General features: G+C 47.8%; 1 protein-coding gene across 1 annotated transcript in view; it reads left to right on the forward strand.

Annotated features, from left to right (window-relative positions):
* Nucleotides 1-24,781, forward strand: part of ATM (ATM serine/threonine kinase) — a 1,586,045-nt gene that overhangs the window by 1,369,282 nt on the left and 191,982 nt on the right. The gene's annotated exons all lie outside the window — the stretch shown is intronic.

The raw sequence follows: 24,781 nt of genomic DNA on the forward strand, positions 1-24,781 counted from the left end.
CTGAAAATAAGCATAGTGTTCACTGATGTCAGTTTCTTTCTTGCCACACCTTCAAACACAGATCCGGAGCTTCCCCTAGGTCTTCAAGACCCATTTTTTGTCACAAAATAAACATGTGTTCAATGAAACACAACAGGTAGGTACTGTTGCAACTAAATGCCTGTGATGGACCCTTCGACAATTTGTGTTTGGGACCTGGGGTTTATCCAGGCCTTACTGGACCATGAGGCCATCCTTTACATCACTAATCATAAGACTCAACTACACGCCAAGATCTAGTCAAAGTTGAAAGGAAGATCATGTTCCCACTCCATATCATTCCAATGGCAGATAATTGTTGTGGTCAAAGTCTTCCGGTAAGTACAAGAAAAAGCATAAGAAGTAAAGCTGGAACCAGCTCATTCTTACGACAATCTGATACTACCCAGAACTCCAAGGCATGAGCATCTGTCCTCCGATACAAGCTGCCGCTTTGGTAGGAACGTATATTATAGCAATAGGGGAGAACAATGCACCGGGGTCTACACAATTTGCATCTCCATGCTTGGAGAGTGAGGGCTGCAGTTGACCTCCTTCGGCCTTCCCCCTGAGGTCATTGATGTCATATTGTCAGCAAGGCATCCTTGCACATAATCCAGACAAATTGGCCCACTACAAGCCAAACTGTCTGAAGTTTTGTTGTTCATTTTATTGCTGGCACAGCAAGGACTTGCTTTGGGTATTGTTAAAGGCTAATTGTCAGCTCTTACTGTATTTTTGCAGTTGCCAGATCAGCCTTCTATATATAAATCATCTGTTGTGATGAGATTTTTTAAAGATGTAGGTCACTTATGTCCACCAAAACCCTTGTGATGCCACAGTGAGACTTGAACTTAGTTCTTACCTTTTTAATGTGCACACCTTTTGACTAGCTGTACAGTTGTCCATTATGACTTCAGACATTGAAGACAGTCTTTCTCATCACCAAAGCATTGTTTTGAGTCCGCTGCAGATCTTTTTGTTAACCCATCTTATTCTTCATAGAAGCACAGCAGCTATGCTCCAGGGACTGTATTGTCAAATCACTGGCTATGTCGCATAGACACACGTAAAATATATATTAAACAAAATGTGCGATTGTGGAAAATAGTATTCAGCTTGATTAATTAGTAAATGTTGGTCCTGGTTATTATTAAATAAGTGAGTAGATTACTCACCTTTTAATGCTCCCCAGGAGTCAGCTTGGATTCAAAAACGTTCGAGGCATGTGGGCTGCTGAATTCATATCTGTGCATAGATCGCCGCCTAGTGTTGGGTCCGGATGTTTGCTCGTTGTTGTCCTGGAAGAGTCTTCGAAGTATCCTGGGATAGGTGACTCCTCCCCTGGACTACAGTGCGCATGGGCATCCTCTCCATCCTCAGATTGTTTTTTTCCGCCATTGGGTTCGGATGTGCTTATCTTGACTCAAGTTAGGAAACACTTTTTACAGGCCAAAAGGCCTTTAGTTCGCGTCGGTACTGTTCCCGATCGGTATCGATAGTTATTTGTTAGTTTACTAACTTCAAGAACAACTTTTTCGCATCATACCCGACCATCGACCCGACATCGACGATGGAATCGAGGACACCATTCAAGCGGTGTCCGGTATGCAATGCGAAATATCCCCATGTCGACGTCCACCCGGTGTGCAACAAATGCCTTTCACCGGATCACGACGAGTCCACATGTATGGCCTGTGCCCGATTCCGATCCAAGAAGACTCTCCGGAATCGACGAGCAGCGAGACTTGAAGCGCAGCAAGCGGCACCGGCCCCGACCAACATCTTCAGCGCCGAGGACGAAGATGTCGAAGACGTGGAGAACCTACCCTCCAGCCCCGCTTCCGAACACGACTCCGGATCGGAAGACATCGAGGAACGACTCTTTCACAGAGACGAAGCCGACACCGAGGTAGGAGACTACGATGAGGCCTTAGGGGCCGAAGAGAGTAGCTCCGGTGACGAGCAAGGCCTACCCGTACAGACTGAGGATATCCCGGTGCGTCAGTCTATGGCTCCGGTCGAGGGATCGCCATCGGGCCTTACCCAAGACCTATCCCGCAGTTCTTCGGCCCCGCCCTCTGGCCCGGCCTCGGACATTCAGCGGCAGCCATTACTACCCAAAACGACTGGTTTCCCTTCATCGAAACCGAAACCGAAAGCCGTATTGGTTCAACAGAAACCAAAACTGAAAGTGACACTGGTCGGATCGAAGCCCACCACACCTTCGACGCCAGCCAAACCCGTCGGCACCGACCGCACCAAACGGGACTTCGGTGCCGAGCTTGCAGCAGCCGACGTCGGCGCCGACACACGGAAAAAGACCATCGGTACCGCAAAACCGCCTCGGCTCCCGGCACCGAAACAATCGGCTCCGGCCACAAAGGTCAAAATGGCTGCTGCGTCTCACACCGCTTCGAAAGCAGCACCAAAGGCACAATCATCGACGCCGTCGACAGCTACTACCTCTCCTCGACTCGGATGACCCAATGGCGCCGAAGAAGTCCACGCCCGCCTCGACAGAACCGGTCGGCGCCAAAGAACCGTCGGCGCTCCAGGTGCGGCAAGTTGCAGCGTCCTTGCAACGCATCAAAGACAAGGCAGCCCTCCAGGACACTTCAGGCTCCGAGCCGAAAAAAGCTCAAAAAGCTTCTCCGGCACCGGCCAACATCACTTTTGGCCTGCCACCATCCACGGCCCCAAAACTGTTCGAAATCAGAACACGTGTCACCCACACCAGGATCACACCTGCCGAACGCTCTCCTGCGGAGACGTCCCCATCACACATCATCGATGCCGACACCGGCAGAATGGTGCTCCACAAGAGGAGAATAACTTCCGAGCCAGCTTTGGACTCTTACCGGATCCCGCTAAAGAAAAAGCTGCCAGTGGATTCGGAACCAGTTCTTTACGAACCTCTCCATACCTCTTACCAAGATGCACAGTCCTTCTCTCCGACACACTCCGACACAGACGTTTTGGAGGACTACATGGGTGACCACGTCCCCTACCCCGGAGAGATGGACCCTGAAGGCCAACAGGACCCTGACCAGGCTTGGGATGACCCTGTAGACCCGGGTGCACCTATGGATACACAGGACACGCAGCTATATGGCGCAAAAACGTCTCCCACAGAGGACACTGCCGCTTTCAACGCCCTCATTGAACGTGCTGCGGCCAATCATGGTGTGCAACTCCACTCTGACACCATCGAGGACGATTTTCTCATGGATACTTTCGCATCCTCAGAAAGGAATATCAAAACTCTACCCATGTTGAAAGGTGTCCTCAAACCAGCAAAGGACATTTTCAAAGAACCCACCAGGGCAAGAGTAATAAACCCCAGGATCGACAAGAAATATAGGTCAGCGCCTGGGGACCCTACCTACATTAGAGGCCAGTTGCCTCTGGATTCCATAGTAGTCGCGAATGCTCGCAAACGGGCGCACTCGCAGACGACAGGGGATGCTCCTCCCCCAGACAAAGAGTCCAAGGTGCTAGAGACCTCCGGCAAACGGGTTGCAGCCCAGGCAGCTAACATATGGCCTATTGCCAATACTCAGGCGCTCCTAGCTCGCTACGATCGCGCACATTATGACACATTAGAAACATTACTCCAACATCTCCCTGACCAATACAAAGAGGGAGCAGAGATCCTCATCAGGGAGGGACAACTCCTCACGAACGCATCCATTAAGTGTGCCCTGGATGCCGCAGATACAGCTGCCAGAGCCATAAACACTAGCGTCATGTTACGACGACACGCCTGGTTACGAATCTCCGGATTCAAACCTGAGGTACAAAATAACATCCTCAACCAGCCGGTCAACCCCGACTACTTATTCGGGCCAGAGGTTGACACCACCCTAGAAAAAATAAAAAAGGACACAGACACTGCAAAGTCCATGGGGGCTCTCCAAACGCAGACCTTTCGGAGCGGCTCCTTTCGTCGCCCCGGAAACAGAGGAGCAGGTAGAGGACAGGGGTCACAGCAAACCTACAACAAGGGAAACACCCAGAGTTCCTACGATAAAAACACCCGGGGTGGATATCGTGGCTCAAGCACAAAGGGAAGAGGACGCGGATACGGCAACACCAGGTCCTCCCCCAAGAACAAACAGTGACGCCCTCTCCCTTCCTCCCGACCACATAACACCTGTCGGGGGAAGGCTACAAAGGTTCCTGTCCACGTGGAACTCCATCACCACGGACAGGTGGGTCAAAGATATTATCAAACACGGTTACTGCCTAGAATTAACCTCAACTCCACCCACAATACCGCCAAAACACCGTCCTATGTCCTCAGAGCACTTAACGCTATTACAGCAGGAAGTGCTAAGTATGCTGCAAAAAGGCGCAATAGAGGTCGTACCCGTCCACGAGCAAGGTACGGGGGTGTACTCCCTGTACTTTTTAATACCGAAAAAGGACGGGTCACTCAGACCTATACTAGACCTGAGACCCCTCAACCGCTACATTCTCTCGGAGCATTTCCACATGCTCACCCTGCAACAAGTCCTCCCACTGCTCAAACCGGGAGACTTCCTAGCCACGCTAGACCTCAAAGATGCGTATTTCCACATACCCATTCACCCATCACACAGGAAATATCTCAGGTTCACTATTCAAGGGCAGCACTACCAATTCAAGGTTCTTCCCTTCGGCGTGACAACAGCGCCCAGAGTTTTCACAAAGTGCCTGGCTACTGTGGCCGCACATTTACGGAGGCAACACATTCATGTCTACCCCTACCTGGACGACTGGCTTGTTCAGGCAAAGTCAGCCCAGCAATGTGCCAGCCACATGTCCCGCACCATTCACCTTCTTCACAGTCTGGGGTTCTCACTAAATTACCCAAAATCCCATCTCCAACCCGCACACGTACAACAGTACCTAGGTGCAACCATAGACACTCTGGCGGCCACAGCTCAGCCGAATTTAGTGAGAATCAACAGCATGCAAATGCTGATTTCCAAGTTCAAACTCCAACACTCCCTTCCCGCGCGAGTGTTCATGCAGTTGATAGGCATGATGGCCTCCTGCATTTTCATAGTCCCACACGCGAGACTACATATGCGCCCGCTTCAGGACTGCTTAGCACGTCAATGGAATCAGGCTCAAGGGCAACTAAAAGACCTAGTGTTGGTGAGCGGTCGGGCATACAACTCTCTGCATTGGTGGAATCCACAAAACCTTTGCAAGGGCCGACCGTTCCAAGAGCCTGTTCCACAAATAATACTGACAGCGGACGCGTCTCTCCAGGGATGGGGAGCTCATGTACTCAGTTACACAGTGCAGGGACTATGGACAACACAACAAAAGAAGATGCACATCAACCTTCTAGAACTGATGGCAATCTTCCTGGCTATGAAAGCATTCAAAGTACACTTGTGCAACAAAGTCGTGTTGATCCGGACGGACAACATGACCGCCATGTACTACATACAGAAGCAGGGAGGAACACACTCTCCACAGTTGTCTCATCTGGCTCAGAGCATGTGTATGTGGGCCATTCAGAGGAACATGTTCCTCATGGCGGAACACCTCCCCGGCAAGGACAACCAGATGGCGGATCTGCTCAGCAGACACAGCCACCAGATGCACGAGTGGGAGTTACACCCATCAGTACTCCAACCGTACTTCCAGCAGTGGGGTCATCCGGAGATAGACCTATTCGCCACAAGCGAAAACGCAAAATGCCAAAGCTTTGCCGCCAGGTTCCCACATCCGCAGTCGCAGGGCAATGCGATATGGATGAACTGGTCCGGCAGATTTGCGTACGCTTTTCCCCCAGCACCACTGATACCGCTGGTGGCACGCAAACTCAGACAACACTCCCTGACACTCGTCCTGGTTGCTCCAACGTGGGCACGCCAGCCATGGTACACCACCTTTCTCGAACTTTCCGTGGTGCCGCATCAAAGGCTGCGGATCAAACCCGCGCATTTGACGCAGAACCATGGAGAGATTCAGCACCCAGATCCGCAACAGCTGAACCTGGCAATCTGGCTCCTGAAGTCCTAGAGTTTGGCTACCTAAACCTGCCACCTGACTGTATGGACATCATTAAGGAGGCCAGGAGACCCACTACCAGAGCTTGCTATGCAGCCAAATGGAAAATATTAGTCATTTATTGCAATAATAATGACATTAACCCGCTAGACGCATCCATCCAAAACATAATTTGTTACCTCTTACACCTATACCGATGCAATCTGGCATACACCTCAATACGTGTCCATTTGACCGCAATATCAGCCTATCTCCAGAACAGGCAGCACCTCTCTTTATTCAGAGTGCCGGTCATCAAAGCATTCTTGGAAGGACTCAAACGAGTAATTCCTCCAAGCCACCCACCAGCTCCAATGTGGAACCTCAACTTGGTCCTCACACGCCTGATGGGTCCACCCTTCGAACCTCTACACTCATGCGAGATTCAATTCCTCACCTGGAAAGTAGCTTTCCTAGTAGCGATCACTTCTTTAAGAAGAGTTAGTGAACTCCAGGCACTAACCGTTCAAGAGCCATTTATACAGGTTCACGCCAACAGGGTCGTACTTCGTACCAACCCCAAATTCATGCCCAAGGTGATATCGCAGTTCCACATGAATCAAACTATTGAACTGCCTGTTTTCTTTCAAAACCCACAAACTGTCGCAGAAAGAGCACTCCATACACTAGATGTAAAGAGAGCCCTCATGTACTATATCGACAGGACTAAGGTCTTTAGGAAGACTAAACAACTTTTCGTTGCCTTTGCCCCACGCCACAAAGGTAACGCTATCTCAAAAGCAGGTATAGCCAGATGGATCGTTAAATGTATTCAAATTTGCTATCAAAAGGCTAAACGCACATTAACGATTCCCCCACGAGCCCACTCAACACGTAAGTTAGGGGCCTCCATGGCTTTCCTGGGAAACATTCCTTTGCATGATAAATGTAGAGCAGCCACCTGGTCCACTACACACACATTTACCAAACACTATTGTGTAGATGTGCAATCAAAACAGCAGGCAGCTGTAGGACAGGCTGTTCTCAAAACTCCTTTTTCAGACCGCTGCAGCTGGCACTGGTAGCCGCCGCTAATAGGAGGTACTGCTATGTATTCTATGCACAGATATGAATTCAGCAGCCCACATGCCTCGAACTGAATATGCTACTTACCAGTATGCATCTGTTCTTGGCATGTAGGGCTGCTGACATTCATATCGCCCTCCCTCCTCCCCGGCGCCTGTAGCAGCTGCAGCTCTCAGAATTACTGTAAGCATGGTCATCACTTTCTGTATCTACTCCATCACTGCCACAATGGCGAAAAACAATCTGAGGATGGAGAGGATGCCCATGCACACTGTAGTCCAGGGGAGGAGTCACCTATCCCAGGATACTTCGAAGACTCTTCCAGGACAACAACGTGCAAACATCCGGACCCAACACTAGGCGGCGATCTATGCACAGATATGAATGTCAGCAGCCCTACATGCCAAGAACAGATGCATACTGGTAAGTAGCATATTCATTCCTCAGCAATGCTCCTGCACACCAGTAGGTGGCACCGTGCACCAGCTACGTACTATATCCGAAGTGAGAGAGTGAAGCCACATTTAAATCCTATTGCAGTACAGTGATGTCATTTTATTTATTTCTGTGCATTGCAACGTGGATCCAGAGCTCAGGACCCAAAATTGGTTGGCCTATAGCTTTTTCTCAAATTTAGAAAACCAGTGTGCTAGGCATCTAAGTCCCTTCCTAAAAGAAAAGGCTTCAAGCCATGCCGCGATTGCTGGAAACAGATGTCAGTCTTGAATCGACGCAACTTGTGCGTCTGGTGTCTGGGTTCAGGGCAAGACTCAAACGTATGCAGCAAGTGCACCCTCTACCCGAAGGCAATCAGTCCGGGACTAGAAGGCGAAGCTGTATGTGAAAGTTGAGACCCTCATGTCAAGGCCTGCTGCGGATTCAGTCTCAATCTTGCTCCCAGGGCGGCTCTTGTGAGAGGTCTACCTCACTGTCAAATAGAAATCTAAAGTGCTTGACGTAATCCTGCCTTTCCCTGTCCACGGAGAAGGCCGAGGGAATTACAGTGTTACTTGGTCTCCTCGGAGGTCCCCAAGCAATGAGCTGATCTGGTGCTTCCTGACCTTCCAGGCCCATCGGCAATGCCACATCATATCGAAGCCTTCAAGGGGCAAGGCTTCAAATCTTCAGTGCTTTTCAAGCCCCCTTTGGCACACTTCTGGACCCAAAGCAGAGCCGGTCGTTATACAGTATGATTCTGCACCGATGCCTCCACAAGGCTGGTCACACCAACATCCACTCCATTACCTCTTTGGCCCTGGCTCTGAACAAACTCCTCCACCAGGAGAAATAATGTTGGTGGGGTCTGGGGTGGTGATCTTCATCCCTGAATATGATGATTTTTAATGGAAGATGCAAGTGGCTTGATACCTTCCCCGATATGGGGTTGGGCTTGCCACTTGGACCACCGACTCATGCGAGTGCATCATTTGCGTTGTTGGTCCCACGCACACTGAGGTCCTGGATTTGCAGCTGCCCTCTGTTACAAACAAGACTAATGTCATTACCAAAATCCTATAGCCTAGGGCTGCAGTGTCCGAGCCCTTGCTCCCCTCAGTGAGGCCCTTACTGATATTCTGATGGGCACTTGATTAAAGCAGTGTTCCTGCCTGCCAGTGAAGAGGCAGGTGGCTCGATGTCGCACATTGGTGCCTGGCGACCCTGATTTTCTCACTAAACATCCTACTCCAGGAAGGCTAGTGGTGTAGGCTTCAACCAGTAAGGTTAAACCCAATTATTTACCCACAACTTCTCCAAAGAGGGCGTCCAGGATTGAGGCATTCAGAAAAGCTAGCCTGGATCAGTCAGTACTTGCTGGGATGCTCTTTGCATGCTCTCTGGTGCCTGATCAGCGAGATCTTGCCAACAGCCCTGGAAGACTTTAGGACCCCTCAACATCAAACTGTCCATAATAAACAGAACGCGACCAAGTACGTGATTTGTGCTGGCCTAGATACTACTGACTGGGGAAGGCCGTTAGCACCTGCATTGTTCTCTACCGCCTCATGTGGATGTGTTCCATTGTCTTTTCTGGAAATGTTCAAGTATCTCTCTAGGACATGCTCTTTGGTGACTCACGCCTTTTTATCAAAAAAGCGGATTCTGCCGTGGGTGCCACAAGTGCAGTAGAACTATTACATGCTCCTTGGGACTGTGACTCCCAACAAGAGGTTCCTTAGGAAACTCAGGGCCTACTCTAGAGGGCTGGGAGATACAGTGTCAATCGCCCCAGCCACTGCAGCAGTCACATCAGTTATTTCAATCCTGAGTACGGGGGTCTGACAGGGATCACACAGGCCCTACTCCGCCTTGTCCCACCCCTGCAGCAACAGCCTCCAAGATGCTTTAATTTGCCCTTTGAGGCACACACCGATCCTGTGGGGGACAAGTTCCAGCATTACCACCCAGGATCGTGATCCTTCAAGTCTGACAGGTGGGTCATACTGATTTTTCAGCATGGTCACAACTGATATTCTGTTTTCTCCACCACTTCTTCCACCCACACCGGATAGACTTTTGGAGGAGCACTTTACCCTTCTGCTGCAGGAGGGGCAACTGTTGGTCTTCAAAGATGCTATAGAGTGGGTCAGAAGGAAGTGGGTTGTTACCCTCTTTATTGCATTGTGCTGAAAAGAACAGGGTCCTCTCACCTATATTGGACATTTGACCACTGAATGCTTTCCTGCTGTAGGACAAATTTAAAAATCCTCATGTTGGCACAGATCTTGCCCATTCCAAACTTAGGAGACTGGAAAGTTTCCTGGGACCTGCAGGACAGCTATTTTATGTACGTTTTCTGCACGCCGCAGGCATTAGCTGTGGTTCAAATGGCCAGCCAGAAGCATTTCCAGCTTGAAGTGATGGTGGTGGTTGTGTCACACCTTCAGAGGTTGGTATTCCCCTACCTTGAGGACTGACTGTTGAAGGCAGGTCGCCACTGTCAGTCAAACCACTTAACATTGCTGGGCTTAATGATCAAAGTTGCACATGGCTCCTTCGCAGAGGTTGCCGTTCATTCATGGTATCTTGGACACAGGGCGTATGATTCCAATGAGTCAGCCTCAGTCATGGATCTCAGTGAGAACATTTCTGAGGCTTTGTGGCCTTTTATCGTTTTGCATCTTACTAATAGACTACACCAGGTGGCACATGTGGGTTCTGCAATGGAACATGCAATTCCAGTGGGCTCAGCACCAAGGAAATCTGCAGCAATGGCTGCTCCAACCCAATTGGTCCAGTGGTAGGCCCCTTTCCCTTTCTCATCCAGAGTTGTCATTTGTGACGAATGCCTCACTGCTGAGTTGGGAAGATCACAGGACTCTGATCTTCGTTGGAAACCTTGGTCCATTTCCATCATTTAGGACATATAGCCCATTCGTCTGGCATTGAAGGCCTTCCTGCCATCTATCATAGGGAGGCTGGTGCATGTTCTCATGGACAATTCCACATTTGACTCTGCAACAAGCAAGGTGGAGTGGGGTCCCAGATTCAGTGTCAGAAGGTTCTGTGCCCCAGGAGTATACTGGACCATCATGGCATTTTCCTGGTTGCAAATCGTCCTAAGTGATCCTTGAATACCAGGGCACATATACTCAGCCGATGGCGTCTTGCAAGTCTCATCTCAAATGGAGTCTACATCCTGAGGTGGTGTAGGGCATCTTCTGGCAGTTGGGGAACCCTAGTGGCTCCAGATTGGGCCAGGACAGTGTGGTACCCGGAACATCTGCCCAAACTACTCTTTCACCTGAGCATCCTTCACCCGAACCTGTGCAATCTTCACCTCAAAGCATGGAAATTCAGCGGCAGCAGTTAATTGCTTTTGATCTGCTGCTGGAAGTGGTGACTGTCACCCTCATTGCCAGGTGCCCTTCCAGAAAGTCTATGTTCGAGGCATATGAGCTGCAGATCACACACTAGCATAGTAGATCGCCATTTGGTGTTGGGTTCGGATGCTTGCATGTTGTTGTTGTCTTGGAAGAAGTCTGTGTAGTCACAAGATAGGTGACTCCTCCCTTGGATGATAGTGCGCATGGGCATCAACTCCATCGTTAGATTGTTTTTTACCGCCATTGGGTTTGGATGCAACTTTTCCGCTCTGGTTGGAAATCTCAATTCCAAGCTACCCGAAGCGCAAAATTTACAAGAAAACCATTGAATCACCTTCATCTTCGACATCGATCTCATCGGCTCGATTCCGGACGTTGACGCGGGCCGCTGGGCCTATCCACGCCGTAAGGCCTACGGCTCATGGAAAGGACGCCTTTCAAAAAATGCCCCCAGTGTGGACCAAAATTTCCACAAAGTGACCATCACAAGGTCTGCAACCTGTGCCTATGACCTGAACACGACGAGTCCAGCTTCCAGCCTGTACATCCTTTCGATCCAAAAAGACCAACCGAGATCGAAGGGCTAGAAGACACATCATGGCACAGAGACCAGCTCCGGAACCAGAGGACATCTTTGATGAAGGCCCGATGTCCCAGAAGAAGATTCTGAGGATCTCGAAATCATCTCCGAGGCAGAAGACTCAGACGACCTCATCACTCCTGGGCAACGTGTGAGTACTACTGCCCCTGCCCCAACCCCTCCAAAACCAAAGGCAGTGGTCAAGACTTCGCCTGTTGGCCCCAGTCGAGACCGAAAACATCCTTCAGAAGCCCCGCCTCCGGGCTCGGCTCCGAAGAAAAAAGACAAGCCTTCCGGTAGCTCGGGACCGAGCAAACCGCATGTCATTGTCCTGCCGGCACCTTCGGCACCGAAGCTAAAAGAACACTCGGCGCCGAAATCGGCTCCGACGCCTTCCACCTCCAAATCGGCCCCGAAAACGCCAAGGCCCATAGACAAGCCGGCTTCCAAGGTTCCGAAGCCTAAAGATTCAGCTTCGGCTCCGAAATTAACATCCTCGGCACCAAAACAAATGGCTAAGGACTCTGATACACCTCCTAAAGCCAAAACCTGTAAGGATCAACCACAACCTCGCTCGGAACCGAAAGATTCGGCACCGAAAACTGTTACAGAGGAACAAGAACCTTTTCAACCAGATCCCATCGATCCAATGCAGAAAAAGATTTATATCAACCCAAAAACTGGACATGTCATCGCTGTGCCATGTAAAAGACAAAAATTGGACACACCATCTGCTCCAGTTCCTGTACCCAAGAAGGACTCTGCAACATCACCTATGCCCCCTTCTTCTCCTACACTGCCTTCTAACCCACCTCCTCTGCCTACACCACCCTTACCTGTAACTTCTCCACCACATACACCACCTCCGGATGATGATGACCTAGGGGGTGGAGAGGATCCTAATGACCCGTTCACCGATCCAGGTGCTTCACCATTTGATGATCGGGCATTCCCTATCCCAACAGACCTACCAGACCCACAGCCATATCCCTCAAAACCATCTCCCCCAGATGATCACCTGGGGTTTGGCCAATTATTAAATAGAGCTGCACTTTATCATGGTGTTACAATGCACTCCGATCCACCAGAGAGAAGATTTCCTCTTAGATACTTTTGAACAGTCTCAAAAGTCAGTGCAAATATTACCTATGATCAAAGGAGTCATTAAGCATGTCCCTGAAGTATTTAAAGACCCCGTCCGTGCCAGGGTTCTTAACCCTAGAATAGAAAAGAAATATAGGCCTGCCCCTGAAGATCCTACTTGCATCAAAGGACAGTTGCCTTTGGATTCTTTAGTAGTTTCCAATGCTAGGAAACGCGCCAACTCCCAGACCTCCGGAGATGCACCACCCCCGGATAAAGAATCCAAACTGCTAGAAGCTTCTGGCAAGAGAGTAGCAGCACAGGCAGCTAATCACTGGTGTATTGCCAACACCCAAGCACTACTGGCACGATATGACAGCGCACACTACGACCAGTTAGAAAATCTCTTACAACATCTGCCTGACCAGTATAAAACCCAGGCAAATGACCTTATCCATGAGGGCAAGCTAATTTCAAATGCGTCAATTAAATGTGCACTTGACGCAGCAGACACTGCCTCTAGATCAATTAACACCAGTGTGCTCCTTAGACGACATGCCTGGCTACGCATTTCAGGCTTTAAGCCAGAGGTACAAACTACCATACTCAGTCAGCCATTCAACCAAGAGCAGCTATTTGGGCCGGCTGTAGACACTGCCCTTGAAAAAATGAAAAAGGACACAGAGACTGCTAAATCAATGGGAGCATTGCAGTCTCCACAAATGCGTGGCTCCTTTCGGCACTCCTTCTACAGAGGAGCCTCCAAAAATATGAGCGCAGACACCTCATCTACGTTCAAAGCCACTACACAAACATCCCCCAGTAGAGGATATTTTAGAGGTGGGTACAGAGGGAACAATAACAAGGGACAAGGTCGAGGTAATAACACTTGCACCTCCCCTGCCACAAAACAGTGACTTTCCTCCGCTCCCCCCAGACCATTCCACTCCAGTCGGGGGCAGACTAACACAGTTCCTACCTGTCTGGAACTCCATCACAACAGACAAGTGGGTAAGACAAATTATCCAGTATGGTTTCTTCCTGGAACTTACAGCTAACCCCCCCCCACACACATACCACCTAAACAGCGTCAGATGTCCGCAGACCATCTTACGCTCCTCAAACAAGAGGTTCTCTCACTGCTTCAAAAGCATGCAATAGAACCAGTTCCCTTAGAGCATCAAGGAACAGGAGTATACTCACTGTACTTCCTAATCCCCAAAAAGGACGGGACTCTGAGACCAATACTCGACCTCAGACCCCTAAATCTGTATATACACTCAGATCATTTCCATATGATCACTCTTCACCAAGTGCTCCCACTACTGCAACAAGGCGATTTCCTTGCCACACTAGATCTCAAGGACGCCTACTTCCACATTCCCATACATCCTGCTCATAGGAAGTACCTAAGGTTTGTGGTGGACGGACAACACTACCAGTTCACAGTCCTTCCATTCGGGGTAACAACCGCACCCAGAGTATTCACGAAATGTCTTGCGGTAGTAGCAGCACATCTCAGAAGACAACAAATTCATGTCTTCCCATATCTAGACGACTGGCTAATAAAAGCTAAGTCATTAGACCAATGTGTTCTACACACTCACCAAACCATCCAACTATTACACAACTTGGGGTTCACGATCAACTATCCCAAGTCTCATCTCCAACCCTCTCATATACACCAATATCTAGGGGCTACCATAAACACCTCCACAGCCCTAGCATATCCCAGTCCAGCCAGGATATCCAGTATACAAGCTCTTATCACAAAATTTCAAAACCAACACTCTCTTCCAGTCAGAGTGTTCATGCAGCTCATAGGCATGATGGCATCTTGCATCTTCATTGTGCCTTATGCAAGACTTCAAATGCGTCCCTTACAGGAATGTCTAGCACGGCAGTGGAACCAGGCTCACGGATCTGGTGTTGGTGGCCAGTCGCACACATCGCTCTCTACAGTGGTTGAGCATAACAAACTTGTCCAAAGGGTGGCCGTTCCTAGAGCCTCTTCCACAGATAGTGCTCACAACAGACGCATCACTCACAGGATGGGGAGCCCATGTTCTCGGACACACCACTCAATAGAAAGTGCTCCATATCAATTACCTAGAACTGCTAGCAGTATACCTAGCACTAAAATCCTTCCAAATACATGTACAGAACAAGGCTGTCCTCATCCGGATGGACAACATGACAGCCATGTATTACATACAAAAACAAGGAGGTACACATTCTCTGCAGCTGTCCCACCTCGCACAGAACATTTGGAGATGGGCCATTCCTCAAAACATATACCTACTTGCAGAACACCTTCCAGGGGTTCACAATCAAATTGCCGATCTGTTAAGTCGACAAACACAACAGATCCATGAATGGGAACTACATCCCCAAATTCTACTACCGTTTTTCCAAAAATGGGGCCAACCAGACATAGATCTGTTCGCCACACATGAAAACGCAAAATGCCCAATCTTCGCCGCCAGGTTTCCCCACCCGAAGTCAAAGGGCAATGCGATATGGATGAACTGGTCATGCAGATTTGCGTACGCTTTTCCGCCTCTCCCACTCATGCCACTAGTAGTACGCAAGCTCAGACAGCAATCTCTCAAACTGATCCTAGTAGCTCCCACATGGGCACGCCAGCCGTGGTTCACAACACTACTGGAACTCTCTCTAGTTTCACACCAAAAACTGCATCTCTCCCCGTCCTTAACAACCCAGAACCATGGAGAGATCAGACATCCAGATCCAGGTCAACTGAATCTAGCGATCTGGCTCCTGAAGTCCTAGAGTTCGGTTACCTAAACCTGCCACCAGACTGCATGAACATTATAAAAGAAGCCAGAAGACCTACTACTAGAGCTTGCTATGCTGCAAAACGGAAAAGATTTGCCATTTACTGCACTAACAATAATATACACCCACTGGATGCCTCCATCCAGAACATCATTTGCTACTTACTACACTTGCAAAGATGTAATTTAGCATACTCATCCATACGTCTCCATCTAGCAGCATTAGCAGCTTACTTACAAAATCGACAGCACTTGTCACTCTTTAGAGTCCCTGCGATCAAAGCCTTCATGGAAGGACTTAAAAGAATTATTCCTCCCAGATTACCACCCTCACCAGTGTGGAATCTAAACATTGTTCTTACTAGGCTCATGGGACCCCCATTTGAACCTCTACATAAATGCGAACTACAGTTCCTCACATGGAAAGTAGCTTTCCTTATCGCAATCACATCCCTCAGAAGAGTAAGTGAAATCCAGGTTTTAACCATACAAGAACCATTCTTACAATTACATCGTAACAAAGTGGTTCTTAGGACAAACCCAAAATTCCTTCCTAAAGTCATATCGCCTTTTCATCTTAACCAATCAGTAGTGTTACCAGTGTTCTTTCCAAACCCAGCCTCTGTAGCGGAAAGAGCTCTTCACACCGTAGATGTTAAAAGAGCCCTTCTTTACTACATTGACAGAACTAAATCTTTCCGCAAAACAAAACAATTGTTTGTAGCTTTCTCTCCACCACATAAGGGCAACCCCATCTCCAAATCTGGGATTGCTAGGTGGATAGTTAAATGTATCCAAATATGCTACCAGAAAGCTAAACGCACACTAACAGTTCCCTTTAGAGCGCACTCCACACGCAAACTAGGGGCTTCCATGGCATTCTTAGGGAACATTCCATTAGAAGACATTTGTAAGGCAGCCACATGGTCTACAACACACACCTTCACTAAACACTATTGTGTTGACGTACAGGCAAAGCAACAAGCTTCTGTGGGCCAAGCTGTCCTTAAAACTTTATTTCAAACTGCTGCAACCGATACAGGTGACCACCGCTAGGGGAGACACTGCCATATAGTCTATGCTAGTGTGTGATCTGCAGCTCATATGCCTTGAACGGAATATGCTACTTGCCAGTATGCATCTGTTGTTGGCATGTAGAGCTGAAGATCCACACACGCCCACCCTCCTCCCCGGGACCTGTATCTGTTCCAGCTTTATCTTACTTAAATATCACACATGGACATCTCTTTCTCTTCTACTAACTCCATCATTTCCCATCATGGCGAAAAACAATCTTAACGATGGAGTTGATGCCCATGCGCACTATCGTCCAAGGGAGGAGTCACCTATCTCGTGACTACAAAGACTTCTTCCAAGACAAAAACAACGTGCAAGCATCCAAGCCCAACACCAGATGGCGATCTACTATGCTAGTGTGTGGATCTGCAGCTCTACATGCCAAGAACAGATGCATACTGGTAAGTAGCATATTCCTTATGCTGGGCTCTAGGACAAATTAGGAGCCTGACTTGGAGTCCTCAAAACAGACCCTTTAGAAACCAAAATGTTGGATTTACTCCTGTTCATTTTGCCCCTGGCCCAGCAATACCTTCCAGTGAGCACTATTAAAATGATTTAGCCTGCTCTTGCAGCCTTTCTACATTTGCCAGACCAAGTATCCTTGTTTACATAACCTGTTGTAATGTGGTTTATTAGTGGTCTGACACATGACCCTCTCAAACTTTTAGTGATACCACAGTGGGACCTTAACTTGGTCTTGATGTTTCTCATTTGAATGCCCTTTAAGACGATGCACAGCTGCCCGTTGAACCTTCGGACTCTAAAGACCGCCTTTTTCATTATGATCACTTCAGCTCGAGTCAACTTCAAGCACTGTCGGTGCAACTGCCCTACGCCATCTTTATCTGATACAAACTAGTCCAGAGGGGTCTGTGACTCCCTTCCACGTTGGGCAATCCATTGCTTTTCCACCATTCTTCACCCCTCTACATCCTTCGAAAGAGGAGGAGAGGTTTTATCGGTTGGACCGCAAATGGACTTTAAGATTTTACATTGATTGTTTCAAGGAACACTGTGTTGACTATCAGCTTTTTGTGGGGTTCTCCTAGGCAAAGACCAGGAATGCTGTGAAGAGGAGGACCCTATCAAGGTGGTTAGTCCTCTGCATTAAGAAGCCAAGAACTAGCCCTTGAAAGTCTGTTCCACCAGGGCCAAGGCTGCTACAACTGCATTGGCATTAGTTATGCCTGCCCTTGACATCGGTCAGGCTATAACATGGGCATCGTTGCACACATTCACGAAGCACTACTACCTTAATACCTAGACTTGAATGCAAGGATATTTAGTTAGTTCTGCCCTGCATAACTTCTAGATCTGCGCCCACTCCTCAACACCTCCACCTTGGGGAGGAGCTGCTTTGGTTTCTGTTCTAAGGAGTGGAATTTTAGGTTAGAAGTGTCGATCAGAAGAACAAGTAACTTCCCTTCGGTAATGCTCTTTCTGGTGGATACTCTAGCTAAAATCCGATTCCTCACTGTCCTCCAACCTCCCCCTTCTGTTGCAAAGCCTCTTTTCAACATTTAGTAAGCTCCCAATTGTATATCTGTATTGGTACCACCATTCATTTCATGCTCCACATCTGAGGGCATGGAAAGAGTCAAGTAAAAAAGTAACATCAGCATGCAGAGATGCTGCATATATACTTCACCATTCCGTCATCACTTCTGGGGCAGAACAGAAATAGGATGTTGCAGAACAGGAAGTTCCTCCATGTTGGGTACAGGAAGAAGGAGTTAAAGGATTATAAAGTTTCCATCTTGGGTTGGGGCTCCAAAGAAGGTTATGGAAGTCACGTAGGGCGACCTTGCACAAGTTATACGTTGCCTTTGGCCCCTTTTGCAGAAATCGGCCTCTTATTTTTTCACTTCTGGCTTCCTTAGTGTATTTCCTCCAGTTGGCCACTTCAAGATGGATTTGGGGTACAGCAGAGCTAGGTCAGAAAGCTGATTTGTGACCAGCATCTGAATAGCCCCAGGAACAATTTGAAAGGGGGATTGCAGAGATACTTCCAGGTGTGAGTTTCTCTGTTGTGTTGCAGGGCTAGAACCCCTTATGCTATGCTACCTCTGCCTCTTTTCTCACCTCACCTATGCATTACAGCTTGCCAAAAATAGAAAAACAGGCTTATCACTTCTCCAATGCCCGATCAACTGGCACCCTGCAATTTGGCTACATCTTGAATTCCACATCAGATGTCAACATGCTACTCAACATTTGGTACACAGCCCTGAAAAAGCCATATAGAACTGAAAGCACCACTGAAAACCTGGTTTTATAATCCCAAACTATCTGTGCTATGGTACACCCAAAACCTTGCAGGGAAGAAGTGCGTCTTTACTAAGACAATAAAGAAATACAGATGAACCAACTCTCCTGATGATCTAACCCTACTAGGAGCACTCTTCTCCTCCCAAAGATCACTGGTCAACTCATTTGCAGGCTCCTACTAAAGACTGTCATCAATGAAGCAACCAAAGAAGTAAAGCTCTCTTAAAACCAGCCCAATACTGCATCAATCAACCAGTGCAACATCATCAACCACTGCTTCTCCTCTAACATGCCAAACTAAACACCATCCTCAGTTCACTGAAAACCACTCCCAAAGAAGACATTATTCCTCCAACACATGTTGTGTGACCCCACCGTGTAATACACCTACCAACCCCTTTAGGACCCTTAGGTTTTGTTTGTCACTTTCATCTCAATTTATAAACATACTGTATTTTTAGACACCACAGTAAAAAAGATCCACTTGTGGGTTCTGGAGATATAGAATTTATAAGGTGTAGTAAATCAAAGCATTTCACTCAACCACGAACAAGCATTGGCAAATTCAACAAATTTGACACTTTTAAACTATATCTCTAAACAGTTTCGGCCAGTTGGAGTCACTTTAGGTGACCAACTCCAGTAGGGAGCTAGTCAGGGGGACCAGAAAGGTCCTCAGAAACCGTTTTCTCAACAGGTAAAGCAGTCTTTTGTCAGTTCCAGGCAGTGGCGTCACTAGGGTTGGTGTCACCCGGTGCAGGTAACTCATGGTGTCACCCCCTCACGACTTACCGCAAGGACCTCCTCCGCCCCGAGTCCCCAGTGGACACAGTTGGCAAATAATGGGACCATACAGAATCCTTAGTAACGTTTGTAAATGTAGGTCCTATATTTACAAAATGTGCCGGTTAACAACAGTGTGATAATGATTCATTAATCAGGTTGTACAGTGGGCTACCTGCTAGTCAACAGTTTATTGGAATTTATAATATCATAGGTGTGGTACTTTTTACTGGTGTGGTGTTCCCACTATTCAGCAACACGATATATCAGTGGTCAAAGTGGGGGGAAAAAAGTAGGGGAACTGTGGGCGGAGAATCAGAGGGCGGGAATAACCCAAGCATTGGATCAGTGGGCAGAGCCAGAGGCGTGGCCAGAATGCGCAAACATCCCAATTTTTTGTATTTGTTTGGTTTCACTGCCCAGTTTTATCAACCAATGGATACACATGATTATTTAAGGTTATAATGAGTTATTGACAGTAAAATGTGTTCACAAAGTGGGATATGCTTCTATTCGCAGAATGTCCCCAAATACGATCAAATGTGGAAGCACAAGCCATTTGTCTCCGAAACCATGGAGTTTCTGTCATCAGCACTTCTCCCTTTTCCAAAACAGCAGTTCAAACATGAATGGCTAAAAATCCTAGTTTGCAAATGTTTTCTAAATAATAATGGCTCTGCCATATTTGCCTCATAATGCAAGATCTGCAGCATGATCTGACCATTTAAACTAATAAATTGTGTGTAGCTCAAACGTATCAAAAGTTAATAAAAAATGTGACTTGTGTTCCTGCGGAGTAGATGACAGTTAATAGCTCACTGTTCTATGTTAGGATTTTAACTTATAAACTGCAAGTAACAAAAGGATCTCTCTGACAAAAGCAGTAGCCCACTGGCCTATTTACATTATGTGCACTTTGTGATCTGCATGGTACATGTTCTTTGCAGCAGGTACATTAACCCTCTGAGCTACCTTTCCATGAGTCAAATCTTCCATTAGACAAAATTCCGATCTCTCTCTAGAAAGAACATTAATCACCAGAGTCATCATGACATTTTTATTGTTAACGAAAATTACTGGAGGCCAGGAAGGAGGCAGCAAGCGCTTTTAAAACCATAATATACTGGCAAAAATGATGCCTCCACCTAAAGTGAGCACCTGGTGCGGTCACACCGGTTGCACTGCCCTAGAGCTGGCCCTTCTCAAGGGTCCTGTGATCTCAGTGACAGGGTCACTGTTCTAGGTTGTACTGCTTCATAGGCCTGCCCGCAAGACTGGAGGTGAACTTCAGTATGGATTGTGGTGGACAAGCCTTGAAGGTTAACCTACACTTGTCATGCTAGGGTCCACCTGCTGGTGGTAAGACACCACGGCTTCTAAGGTCTTGCGCAGCCTTCTAAGGTCTAGCATGGGATAGTGCTCTCTCAGGAGAGTGGCCTGGCGGACTAGTTATTAAGGCTGAACCTGGTTCCCCACTTCCAAATTCAGCAGCTCTGGCCATAGTGCCACATCCTCTCCCCCACTGAACACCATACTGCCCCACTGAGAAAAACTCAGACTGCCTTCAACTACAACCCAATTGTTGCCAGCTATAAACACCTGGATGCGGCTCAATTTAAATTACGCACTGGGCAAGAGCAATATGTGGTCTACAAAAAAAAGTGACAGCATCCTGGAGCAAACAATCATAGGGAATGCAAAATTTTGCAAACCATGTGAAATGTAAGCAGGAATATGTAAAATGACATGCTTTGCTCATAAAGTATGTTGCACTCTGCCTTAGGCTTGCTATAGTGGTGACTTGCACATATACCCCGGAGAAGTCTAACTTTGCCATTACTTTAAATGGCAAAGTCTGGAAGCAGCTCAGACTTCTTCCCCCGCCTTTCGTGGCAAGCTGGGAGTTTCGTTATACTTCAGTCACACCCAGGGTGGCACAACTAGTGCTGCAGGCCCTGGGGTGATCCTATATCTTACATGCCTTGGGTACCATTTACTGAAGACTTTCAGGCTAGTTAGCTTAGCCAATTGGGTATGAGTCAATTCGACATACCAGTTTAAGGGTAAGGGCACAGGCACTGAGGTCTGGTTAGCAGGCCTCAGTTCACTGCACCAGCAGCATCAGTCCAAAAAATTCGGGGTGATCATACAAAAAGAAGCATTTTGTTACAATCGTCAACGTCTTCCTGCACCGAGAAATCTTCACAAAGAACTTTGTAATTGGCTAGTACCTGTCCCTGCCAAAAAGACCACCTTCAGTCCAGGTGGCCTCTCTACCTACTGACTCATCACTCACTTCCTTTCATCAAAAAAATTGTTGTAAAAGCCGTTGCAATCCAAAAAGGTAAAGTTCTTAAAACATGTCTGCCTTCCACTCGCAAATTATGTTCCATCATAGCTAATTTCCTTTTTGACACAAAAACATCACCACCCCCCAATGCTTCCAAATATGTTTCAAAAGATTTCCTTCAATCTCCTCCAGCCATATCTGGCTGGCTTGGACTTTGTAAAAACATTGGAGGAGCTAAAATTGACTGAAAAGACATGTTGGTAAAAATGTATTGAAAATAAATATTGAAAAAACAAAAGTAGTCACAGTTGTCAGAATAGTATTGCAAAATAATAAAAGTAGTCCACTTTGTGTCAGGAAGAAAATTGCAGGAAGTAGTGAGCTCAAATGTCCTCCTCTTCTTGTTTTTCCCAGAATGTCAGTGCTCAATAGAAAACAAAATGTCCATAAACACCAATATCAGTATGTACTTGTTTCAGACTCTGCTTTTTGTGCCACCATCAACCTTCTTTAATTGAATTCTGCCCACCCACAGCACTTTCCAGGTGAAAAAGCACTCCAGAAACGCAAAGCCAATGTAATGGAGTGCAACAGGCACATTGCATTGAATTTTGTTTGCCATCACCCACCAGCGCTAGATAGGAGGATTTCTAGGAAAATAAGGAACGCAGAGATCCAAAGGAAAATGCAGTTAGGCGCAAGGCGGTGCAATGCCTCAGGCGCTGTTAAATAAACTACTTACACACTGAAGTACAGTATTCACTCGTAAATCTGGGTCAGCTCAAAATTCATGAATCTGTCTGTTCATCAATGCAACCATTGCCTGTCACACCAGGGCAACTCACAGGGGGCTTAATCTCAGCACATAGCGGTGTCATTAGAGTTGGTCTTCCTCGTCACCATTGTGAAGGACCAAACTTGGGCAGTCAGTTTGTGAAGGTTTATTCTTCAAGTAACAGCATAAGACACCCTCTATGCATTAGAATATAACACCCCAAATACCTTCAAAAGACTATATCCCCATACAGGTGGAGGCCGTGGCCTGGGCCGCCAGAATCCAGCTAGGCTGTACTTTGAGAAGAATGGAGCAATGGTGGTGTAGGTTGGGCCCAGATTTCCTGTGACTCTGCTCCTTAGACTACTAGTGCTGCCCCACTGGGAGCTGACTGGTCACCTTACTTTGAAATCAGCTACCATTAAGGCCAAAGACTAACTGCCCCACTTGAACAGACAGGCCACTCTGGACAAATTTGCGCTCACCACCACAAATACGACTGCGACCCCGGGGACAGCGATAACTCTGGCGGAAAGGCCTGGACACGAACAAATCCTAAAAGCCATCAATCAATCACATGATGCTCTGGAAGCTAATATTGGAGCGTGGGCGCCAATTTCATGCTGATCAAACAGGATCTTCGCTGAGCTGTGGACAGGATGGCAGAGGCCCAGATTAGAATCTCTGGCATTGAAGACTCCATGTCACATATGTGGCACACTGTCACATGGCTCACTGTGGTTTCCTAGAAGTTGGCTGCACGATTCGCAGATATGGAGGAGAGAGAGGAAGGAGCAATCTTGGATTTGTGAGGTTTCTCGTAGGCTGTGAAGGGCTCTCATCCAAAATTTTCCTAGACCAGTATTCGTGCAGCATACTACTGTAGATGGCCCTCTCCCCATGCTTTATCGAAAGAGCCCACAGGGCCCTGACACAGCAACAGCCGCCGGGAGATCCCCAGTGCCCATGATAGCATGCATATTAAACTACCTCAACAGGGGCATGATCCTCCGCCAAGGCCCCTCCCAAGAGACTGTTGTTTCAGTCCCACAAAATATTGATCATCCCAGATTATACAAAGCTAGCCCCAGACTAACGAAAATCCTTAATTGTGGCTAAAAAGAGACTGCGAGATTTAAACATCAATAGATGCTCTTATACCTCTTAAAATATAAGATCTTTTACCAAGCCAAAAGATATTACTTTTACACCCCAAGTGAAGTATTCCAATGGACAGGTGAAAGACGTCACCTCTGACCGCATTCGCCACCTCCTCTTCATGCTGGCCTTCCCCTCTAAGGACACACTTCCCCACAGAAACTCAGCACCTGGGTGTGGAACAGTAACCGGTCACGATCATCCTGGCATGACACATCGAAGGTACCTGGGAATACATGGGACTTGGACAGAGGCACAACCACAGGCAGAGCCTGTTTAACCCTGGGAACGACTCCCCTATGGAGTCACCCACTGAGGCCTGATCTTGGCTCATTAACAACGGGGATTCAGGCGGAGCACAAGTGAACTTCAATGACCATGAAGCAATGGACGGCACACACTTCCCGTGACCAAAGAGCAAACAGATGCAGAGACCATAGCATTGAATGCTGCTCCTTGCTGGTGCCGAATAATACCCAAGTGTTGTACGACCAGAGCTATCTAGCTTAGTTAGAAACACCAACACCAGTTTGTAGGAGAGTAGGGTCTGCAATCCTATGATCACCCAGATTTTTTGCTTTTGCTTCATTGGTTTACGACTTTCCCCGGCAGTGGGCCTGCCAATCAGACCCACAGCCTAGCTGTTCTCTCTCGAAAAGTAACACACATGTACATTAGGTGCATCCACTAATTGGAACTGGGCCGCCTTGTCAGTCCCTGTCTCAGCATACCACAGGTATCCAGGGCATCGGTGTACCCAGGGCCTACCCGGGGCTGCAGCATGTATTATGCCACCCCCGGATGGCCGCCCAAATCTGACACAACTGGCTGCACGACAGCTGGGGCAGCGTGGTGTAATCACCCGTTGCTATAGGTGTAGTATTCCTACGCCTAACCCTAAGATGGACACATGGATTCCTATCAGTCACTCCTATGGCAGGCCTTATCAATCCTGAAGGCAGAGTGCAGGGAATCATGTGGGACGGTGCTCTGGCGCGAGCTGAGCCCGTCGACGGCTTGCGGAACCAAGTCCTAATAGCCGTTCCA

Source organism: Triturus cristatus, chromosome 8 (genome assembly GCF_964204655.1).
Source record: "Triturus cristatus chromosome 8, aTriCri1.1, whole genome shotgun sequence".
NCBI classification, from domain to species: domain Eukaryota; kingdom Metazoa; phylum Chordata; class Amphibia; order Caudata; family Salamandridae; genus Triturus; species Triturus cristatus.